Source organism: Sciurus vulgaris (assembly GCF_902686455.1).
Source record: "Sciurus vulgaris genome assembly, chromosome: 10".
Lineage (NCBI taxonomy): Eukaryota > Metazoa > Chordata > Mammalia > Rodentia > Sciuridae > Sciurus > Sciurus vulgaris.
Genome location: NC_136470.1, coordinates 118,359,673 through 118,369,919, shown reverse-complemented (window position 1 = coordinate 118,369,919; position 10,247 = coordinate 118,359,673).

Below are 10,247 nucleotides of genomic sequence, written 5' to 3'. Positions count from 1 at the left end.
TTGGGGCACATTTTCTAAAGTGTTTTCTTGGCAGGTCATGTGCAAGTACTTCAGCCTTGAGTACTGGGAGTTAAGTCTGGAGCCAAATGTCACATCTCTCCCTGTGGAATCATCTTTTCCTTGTAGTAAGGGTAAGTTGCCACAGCCTTAAGAAAACACAGGTGAGTGGGGTGGAAGAAAATGCCAGTCATGTAACAAGTTAAGGGGGTTGGGAATTCACCCTTTTGGTGACTTCTTAACAGCCTTATCCTTTATGTCGTTTGTCCTTGGAGATTTCCACTGAGGGGATCCTGGCGTTAATGATGCCACTTGTTTTATGGGGCTAATACGGGTTTGAGAGTGAGTGAGAAGCTACAGGGAGGCACCGAATGCACTCTTTTTTTTTTTTTTTTTTTTTTTATTTAATTCATTTGTTTTTAACAAAACACATGGTTTGATAGATTTGGTCCCTGGATCCAAATTAACAAGTATTTTACTTTTTCTAGGTTACAGAATTTAGAATTGGTTTGTATATTATCTAGAAAATTAATGTATTATCCAGTTATTTGTGTTTAATTTTTTTCTTTTAATTTATTTTATTTATTTATTTATTTTTATTGTAAACAAATGGGATACATGTTGTTTCCGTAAAGGCATACCATTTGTGTAATCATACATTTACATAGGGTAGTGTTGTTTGATTCATTCTGGTTTTTTTCCCCTTCCCCCCACCCCTCCCACCCCTCTTTTCCCTCTATACAGTCCTTCCTTCCTTCATTCTTGCCGCCCTCCCTAACCCTAACTCTAACCCTAACGCTAACCCCTCCCACCCCCCATTATATGTCCTCATCCACTTATCAGCGAGATCATTCGTCCTTTAGTTTTTTGAGATTGGCTTATCTCACTTACCATGATATTCTCCAATTTCATCCATTTGCCTGCAAATGCCATAATTTTATCACTTTTTATGGCAGAGTAATATTCCATAGTATATATATATACCACAGTTTCTTTATCCATTCATAAATTGAAGGACATCTAGGTTGGTTCCACAATCTGGCTATGGCAAAATGAGCAGCAATGAACACTGATGTGGCTGCATCACTGTAGTATGCTGATTTTAAGTCCTTTGGGTATAGGCCAAGGAGTGGGATAGCTGGGTCAAATGATGGTTCCATTCCAAGTTTTCTAAGGAATCTCCACACTGCTTTCCAGAGTGGCTGCACTAATTTGCAGTCCCACCAGCAATGTATGAGTGTACCTTTTTCCCCACATCCTCGCCAACACCTATTGTTGCTTCTGTTCTTGATAATCACCATTCTAATTGGGGTGAGATGGAATCTTAGGGTAGTTTTGATTTGTATTTCTCTTATTACTAGAGATGTTGAACATTTTTTCATATATCTGTTGATTGCTTGTACATCTTCTTCTGTGAAGTGTCTGTTCATTGCCTTAGCCCATTTGTTGATTGGGTTATTTCTATTCTTGGTGTAGAGTTTTTTGAGTTCTTTATAGATTCTGGAAATTAGCGCTCTATCTGAAGTATGAGTGGCGAAGATATTCTCCCACTCTGTAGGCTCTCTCTACACATTACTGATAGTTTCCTTTGCTGAGAGAAAGCTTTTTAGTTTGAATCTATCCCAGTGGTTGATTCTTGCTTTTATTTCTTGTGCTATGGGAGTCCTGTTAAGGAAGTCTGATCCTAAGCCAACAAGTTGAAGATTTGGACCTACTTTTTCTTCTATAAGATGCAGGGTCTCTGGTCTAATTCTGAGGTCCTTGATCCATTTTGAGTTGAGTTTTGTGCAGGGTGAGAGATAAGGCTTTTATTTCATTCTGTTGCATATGGTTTTCCAGTTTCCCAGCACCATTTGTTGAAGAGGCTATCCTTTCTCCATTGCATATTTTTGGCCCCTTTGTGTAGTATGAGAAAATTGTATTTATTTGGATTTGTGTCCGTATCCTCTATAATGTACCAATGATCTACCTGTCTATTTTGGTACCAATACCCATGCCATTTTTGTTGCTATTGCTTTGTAATAGAGTTGAAGATCTGGTATTGCGATACCCCCTGCTTCGCTCTTTCTACTGAGGATCGCTTTAGCTATTCTGGGTTTTTTTATTTTTCCAGATGAATTTCATAATTGTTTGCTCTTTTTCTGTAAGATACACCATTGGGATTTTAATTGGAATTGCATTGAATCTGTATAGCACTTTTGGTAGAATGGCCATTTTGACAATATTAATTCTGCCTTTGCATGAACATGGGAGATCTTTCCATCTTCTAAGGTTTTCTTTAATTTCTTTCTTTAGTGTTCTGTAGTTCTCATTGTAGAGGTCTTTCACCTCTTTTGTGAGATTGATTCCCAAGTATTTTATTTTTTTCAAGGCTATTGTGAATGGGGTAGTTTTCCTAATTTCTCTTTCTGAAGATTTATCACTTATGTATAAAAATGCATTGGATTTATGAGCATTGATCTTGTAACCTGCTACTTTACTGAATTCATTTATGAGTTCTAAGAGTTTTCTGGTGGAATTTCCAGGTTCCTCTAAATATATAATCATGACATCAGCGAACAGGGATAGTTTGAGTTCTTCCTTTCCCATTTGTATCCCTTTAATTTCTTTGGTTTATCTAATTGCTCTGGCTAGAGTCTCAAGAACGGTATTGAATAGAAGTGGTAAAAGAGGGCATCCCTGCCTTGTTCCAGTTTTTAGGGGGAATGCTTTCAGTTTTTCACCATTTAGAATGATATTGGCCATGGCCTTAGCGTAGATGGCCTTTACAATGTTAAGGAATGTTCCCACTACCCCAATTTTTTCTAGTGTTTTGAGCATGAAGGGATGCTGTATTTTATCGAATGCTTTTTCTGCATCTATTGAAATAATCATGTGATTCTTAACTTTAAGTCTGTTGATATGGTGAATGACATTTATTGATTTCCGGATGTTGAACCAACCTTACATCCCTGGGATAAAACCCACTTGATCGTGGTGCACTATCTTTTTAATATGTTTTTGTATGCGATTTGCTAAAATATTGTTGAGAATTTTTGCGTCGATGTTCATTAAGGATATTGGTCTGAAATTTTCTTTCCTCGATGTGTCTCTGTCTGGTTTAGGTATCAGGGTGATTGGCTTCATTGAATGAGTTTGGGAGGGTTCCCTCCTCTTCTATTTGATGGAATACTTTGAGGAGTATTGGAATGAGCTCTTCTTTAAAGATTTTGTAGAACTCGGCTGAGAACCCATCTGGTCCTGGACTTTTCTTTGTTGGTAGGCTTTTGATGACCTCTTCTATTTCATTGCTTGAAATTGACTTATTTAAGTTGTGTATGTCCTCCTCATTCAGTTTAGGTAATTCATATGTCTCTAGAAACTTGTTGATGTCTTCGAGGTTTTCTATTTTGTTGGACTATAGATTTTCAAAATAGCTTCTAATTATGTTTTGTATTTCACTCATGTCTGTTGTGATATTTCCTTGTTCATTCCGAATTTTAGTAATTTGAGTTTTCTCCCTCTTTCTCTTTGTTAGTGTGGCTAAGGGTTTATCAATTTTGTTTATTTTTTCAAAGAACCAACTATTTATTTTGTTAAATTTTCCAATTGTTTCTTTTGTTTCAGTTTCGTTGATTTTGGCTCTGATTTTAACTATTTCCTGTCTTCTACTACTTTTGGTGTTGGTCTGTTCTTCTTTTTCTAGGGCTTTGAGCTATAGTGTTAAGTCGTTTATTTGTTGATTTCTACTTCTTTTGTTGAATGTGCCCCATGAAATAAATCTTCCTCTAAGTACTGCTCTCATAGTGACCCAGAGATTTTGATATGACATGTCTTTGTTCTCGTTTACTTCTAAGAATTTTTTTATTTCCCTCCTGATGTCTTCTGTTATCCATTCATCATATAATAACGTATTATTTAATCTCCAGGTATTGGAGAAGTTTCTGGTTTTTATTCTGTCATTTATTTGTAATTTCAATCCATTATGATCTGATAAAATACAAGGTAGTATCTCTGTCTTCTTGTATTTGCTAACAGTAGCTTTGTGGCATAAAATATTGTCTATTTTAGAGAAGGATCCATGTGCTGCTGAGAAGAAAGTGTATGCATTCTTGGATGGTATATTCTATATAAGTCAGTTAAGTCTAAATTGTTGATTGTGTTATTGAGATCTATGGTTTCTTTATTCAGTTTTGGTTTGGAGGATCTATCCAGTGGTGAGAGAGGTGTGTTAAAATCGCCTAGTATTATTGTGTTGTGGTCTATTTGATTTCTGGAATTGAGAAGGATTTGTTTGACGTACATGGATGAGCCAATGTTCTGGGCATAGATATTTATGATTGTGATGTCTTGCTGATTTATGCTTCCCTTAAGCAGTATGTAATGTCCTTCTTTATCCCTTCTGACTAGTTTTGTCTTGAAGTCCACATTATCTGAAATGAGGATGGATACTCCAGCTTTTTTGTTGTGTCCATGTGCATGGTATGTTTTTTCCCATCCTTTCACCTTTAGTCTTTGTGTATCTCTTTCTGTGAGATGAGTCTCTTACAGGCAGCATAGTTGGATTTTTCTTTTTAATCCAATCTGCCAGTCTATGTCTTTTGATTGATGAGTTCAGGCCATTAACATTCAGGGTTATTATTGTGATATGATTGTATTCCCAGTCATTTGACTCATTTTTGTTTTTCGACATGATTTGGTTTCTCCTTTATTTGGCTATTCCATTAGGCTAGTTCCTCCCGTTGCTGATTTGCATTGGAATATTTTGCTGAGAATGTTCTGTAATGCCGGCTTTCTTTTTGTAAATTCATTTAGCTTTTGTTTATCATGGAAGGATCTTATTTCATCGTCAAATCTGAAAGTAAGTTTTGCTGGGTATAAGATTCTTGGTTGGCATCCATTTTCTTTCAGGGCTTGAAAAATGTTGTTCCAGGCCCTTCTAGCTTTTAGGGTCTGGATTAAAAAATCTGCTGATATTCTTATTGGTTTCCCCCTGAATGTAATTTGATTCTTTTCTCTCATGGCCTTTAAAATTCTGTCTTTATTTTGTATGTTAGGTGTTTTCATAATAATGTGCCTTGGTGTGGGTCTGTTGTAATTTCATATATTTGGAGTCCTGTAAGCCTCTTGTACTTGGTTTTCCATTTCACTCTTCGGATTTGGGAAATTTTCTGATATTATTTCATTGAATAGATTGTTCATTTCTTTGGTTTGTTTCTCTAAGCCTTCCTCAATCCCAATAATTCTTAAATTTGGCCTTTTCATGATATCCCATAATTCTTGTAGATTCTGTTCATGATTTCTTACCATCTTTTCTGTTTGGTCAACTTTGTTTTCAAGATTAAATATTTTTTCTTCAATGTCTGAGGTTCTGTCTTCCAAGTATTCTATCCTATTGGTTATGCTTTCTGTGGAGTTTTTAACTTGGTTTATTGTTTCCTTCATTTCAAGGATTTCTGTTTGTTTTTTTTTTTTTTCAGTATCTCTAACTTTTCATTGAAATGATCTCTTGCTTCCCATATTGGCTCTTTTAATTGTTGATTGGTGCGATCATTTAATGCCTGCATTTGCTCTTTCATCTCCTCCTTCAATGCCTGCATTTGCTCCTCGTTTGCTTCCCTGATTGTTTTAATTATGTATACTCTGAACTCCCTTTCTGACATTTCTTCTGCTGTGCTGTCATTGGGTTTTATTGATATAATATCTAGGTTTGTTTGGGACATTTTCTTCCCTTGTTTTCTCATATTGGTCAGATGTCAGTGGGACTCTGAGATATTGCAGATTTCCTCTATTGGCTTATAGTGTCCCTGTAGATTTCCAGTATATCACCTCCCAGGCTTTAGTAGCCTGAAGTCTTGGAGTAACTTGATAATGCAGTGCTTCCGAAGAAAGCTGCCCCTAGCCCGCTACTAGTTCCAGAGCTTGGAGCTGGCTCTGTGCGGAAAGGCTCTCACTGGACGGTCAACTGGGAGAAGCCGGCTGTGAAAGGCGCCTGCCACCGGAGGGAGCAGGGCTGCTTGGGGAAGTCCCTGGCTGCCCTGTCCTGGTCCCTGAAACTGCCTGTGGGCCGGAGCTCGCTGCTGGCTCCAGGACTTGGAGCTGGTTCTGTGCAGAAAGGTCTCACTGGGGGGCCTGCTTGAAAAGCTGGCCGTGTGGGAGGAGCCCACCATCAGGGGGAGCAGGGCTACCTGGGGAAGACTCTAGCTGCCCTGCCCTGCTCTGAGAAGCCGCCTCGATCGGGGCCTGCCGCCCGGGCTGAGCTTCACCTGGTGGGGGAGACTTACCCCGTGGCTCTATTTCAGTCCGAGTCTCTCAATGCCTCCCCTTCTTGAATCCTGAGTTCTAGAGCGACAGGAGATGCAGTCACCCTCTAGTCCGCCATCTTGGATTGCCCCGTGGAAAGAGCCTGCAGCCAGAGGGAGCAGGGCCACCTGGAGAAGTCTTTGGCTGCCCTGCCCTGCTCCCAGAGCTATTTTTTTTTTTTTTGAGGCTATTGCAAATGAAGTTGTTTTCCTCATTTCCCTTTTAGCTGTTCCATCACTTGTGTATAAAAATGCTTTAGATTTATGTGTATTGATTTTATAGCCTGCTATTTTGCTGAATTCATTGATGAAGTCTAGAAGTTTTCTGGAGGAGTTTTTTGGATCCTCTAAATATAGAATCATGTCATCAGCAAATAGCAACAGCTTAAGTTCCTCTTTTCCTATTCGTATCCCTTTAATTTCTTTAGTCTGCCTAATTGCTCTGGCTAGAGTTTTGAGGACAATGTTGCATAGAAGTGGTGAAAGAGGACATCCCTGTCTTGTTCCTGTATTTAAAGGGAATGCTTTCAGTTTTTCTCCATTAAGAATGATGTTGGCCATGCGCTTAGCATAAATAGCCTTTACAATGTTCAGGTATGTTCCTACTATCCCTATTTTTTCTAGTGTTTTGAGCATGAAGGGGTGTTGTGTTTTGTCAAACGCTTTTTCTGCATCAATTGAAATAACCATATGATTCTTATCCTTAAGTCTATTGACATGATGGATTACGTTTATTGAATTACGGATGTTAAACCATCCTTGAATTCCAGGATGAAACCCACTTGATCGTGGTGCACAATTTTCTTAATGTGTTTTTGGATATGGTTTGCCAATATTTTGTTAAGGATCTTTGCATCTATATTCATCAAGGATATTGGTCTAAAATTTTCTTTCCTTGATTTGTCTTTTCCTGGTTTGGATATGAGGGTGATATTAGCTTCATAGAATGAGTTTGGTAGGGTATCCTCCTTTTCTATTTCCTGGAATACTTTGAGAAGTATTGGAATGAGTTCTTCTTTGAAGGTCTTGTAGAACTCGGCTGAGAATTCGTCTGCTCCTGGGCTTTTCTTGGATGGCAGGTTTTTGTTTTGTTTTGTTTTGTTTTTTAAATTGTAAACAAATGGGATACATGTTGTTTATCTGTGTGTACATGGAGTAAAGGCATACCATTTGTGTAATCATAAATTTACATAGGGTAATGTTGTTTGATTCATTCTGTAATTTTTTCCCTTCCCTCCACCCCTCCCTCCCCTCTTTTCCCTCTATACAGTCCTTCCTTCCTCCATTCTTGCCCCCCTCCCTAACCCTAACTCTAACCCTAACACTAACCCCTCCCACCCCCCATTATGTGTCATCATCCACTTATCAACGAGATCTTTCGTCCTTTGGATGGTAGGTTTTTAATGGCTTCTTCTATTTCATTGCTTGATATTGATCTCTTGAAATTGTGTATGTCCTCCTGGTTCAGTTTGGGAGAAGCATATATCTCTAGAAATTTGTCAATGTCTTCGGTAGTTCCTATTTTGTTGGAATACAGATTTTCTTTTCTTTTCTTTCTTTTTTTTTTTTTGTGCAGTACCGGGGATCAAACTCAGGGCCTTGTGCTTGCAAGACAAGCACTCTACCAGCTGAGCCATCTCCCCAGTCCAGAATACAGATTTTCAAAGTAGCTTCTCATTATGTTCTGTGTCTCAGTGGTGTCTGTCGTGATATTTCCTTTTTCATCACGAATTTTAGTAATTTGAGTTTTCTCTCTCCTTCTCTTTGTTAGTGTGGCTAAGGGTTTGTCTATTTTGTTTACTTTCTCAAAGAACCAACTTCTTGTTTTGTCAATTTTTTCAATTGTTTCTTTTGTTTCAATTTCATTGATTTCAGCTCTGATTTTAATTATTTCCTGTCTTCTACTACTTTTGCTGTTATTCTGTTCTTCTTTTTCTAGGGCTTTGAGCTGTAATGTTAGGTCATTTAGTTGTTGACTTTTCATTCTTTTCTGGAATGCGCTCCATGCAATGAATTTTCCTCTTAGTACTGCTTTCATAGTTTCTCAGAGATTTTGATATGTTATATCATCATTCTCATTGACCTCTAAGAATTTTTTAATCTCCTCCCCGATGTTTTCTGTTATGCATGTTTCATTCAATAGCATATTATTTAGTCTCCAGGTGTTGGAGTAATTTCTGTTTTTTAGTTTGTCATTGATTTCTACTCTCAGTCCATTATGATCTGATAGAACACAAGGCAATATCTCTTTTTTTCGCATTTCCTGTGGACTGCTTTGTGGCAATACATATGGTCTATTTTTGAGAACATTCCATGTGCTGCTGAGAAGAAAGTGAATCTGCTCGTTGATGGATGGAATATTCTATATATGTCTATTAAGTCTAGGTTATTGATTGTGTTATTGAGTTCTATGGTTTCTTTGGTTGGTTTTTGTTTGGAAGATCTATCTCATGGTGACAGCGGTGCATTAAAGTCGCCCAGAATTATTGTGTTGTGGTCTATGTGATTCCTGAAATTGAGAAAGATTTGTTTGATGTACAGGGATGCACCATTGTTTGGGGCATAAATATTTACTATCGTTATGTCTTCCTGATTTATGGTTCCCTTAAGCAGTATGAAATGTCCTTCTTTATCCCTTCTGACTAACTTTGGCTTGAAGTCCCCTTTATCTGATATAAGGATGGAAACCCCTGCTTTTTTACTGAGTCCATGTGTGTGGTAGGTTTTTTTCCCATCCTTTTGCCTTTAGTCTGTGGATGTCTTTTTCTATGAGATGAGTCTCTTACAGGCAGCATATTGTTGGGTCTTTCTTTTTAATCCATTCTGCCAGTCTATGTCTTTTGATTGATGAGTTTAGGCCATTAACGTTAGTGTTATTATTGAGATATGATTTGTATTCCCCGTCATTTGGGCTTATTTTTGGTTTTTAAGTTGGCTTGGTTTCTCCTTTGAGTGCTTTTTCTCTAAGGTAGTTCCTCCCTTTGCTGACCTACATTGGTTTTTCATTTCCTCCTCATGGAATATTTTGTTGAGAACATTCTGTAGTGCAGGCTTTCTATTTGTAAATTCTTGTAACTTTTGTTTATCATGGAAGGATTTTATTTCATCTTCAAATCTGAAGGTTAGTTTTGCTGGGTATAGGATTCTTGGTTGGCAACCATGTTCTTTCTGAGCTTGAAATATGTTGTTCCAGGCCCTTCTAGTTTTTAGAGTCTGGGTTGAGAAGTCTGCTGCTATCCATATTGGTTTCCCCCAATTTGTAATCTGATGCTTTTCTCTCACGGCCTTCAAAATCCTATCTTTATTTTGAATGTTAGGCATTTTCATTATAATGTGCCTTAGTGTGGATCTGTTGTGATTTTGTGCATTTGGTGTTCTGTAAGCCTCTTGTATTTGATTTTCCATTTCCTTCTTCAGGTTTGGGAAATTTTCTGATGTTATTTCATTGAATAGGTTGTTCATTCCTTTGGTTTGTATCTCTGTGCCTTCCTCAATCCCAATAATTCTTAAATTTGGTCTTTTCATGATATCCCATAGTTCTTGGAGATTCTGTTCATGATTTCTTACCATCTTCTCTGTTTGGGCAACTTTATTTTCAAGATTCAATATTTTGTCTTCATTGTCTGAGGTTCTGTCTTCCAAGTGGTCTAGTCTTTTGGTGATGCTTTCCATTGAGTTTTTTATTTGGTTTATTGTTTCCTTCATTTCAAGGATTTCCATTTGGGTTTTTTTTTTTTGAGAATCTCTATCTCTTTGTTGAAATGATCTTTTGCTTCCTGCAGTTGCTCTTTCAGCTTATTGGTGTTATCATTCATTGCCTGCATTTGCTCTCTTATCTCATCCTTTGCTTTGTGAATCATTCTAATCATGTATAATCTGAAATCCTTTTCTGACATTTCTTCTAACATACTGACATTGGATTCTATTAATATAGAATCTAGATTTGTTTGGATCATTTTCTTCCCTTGT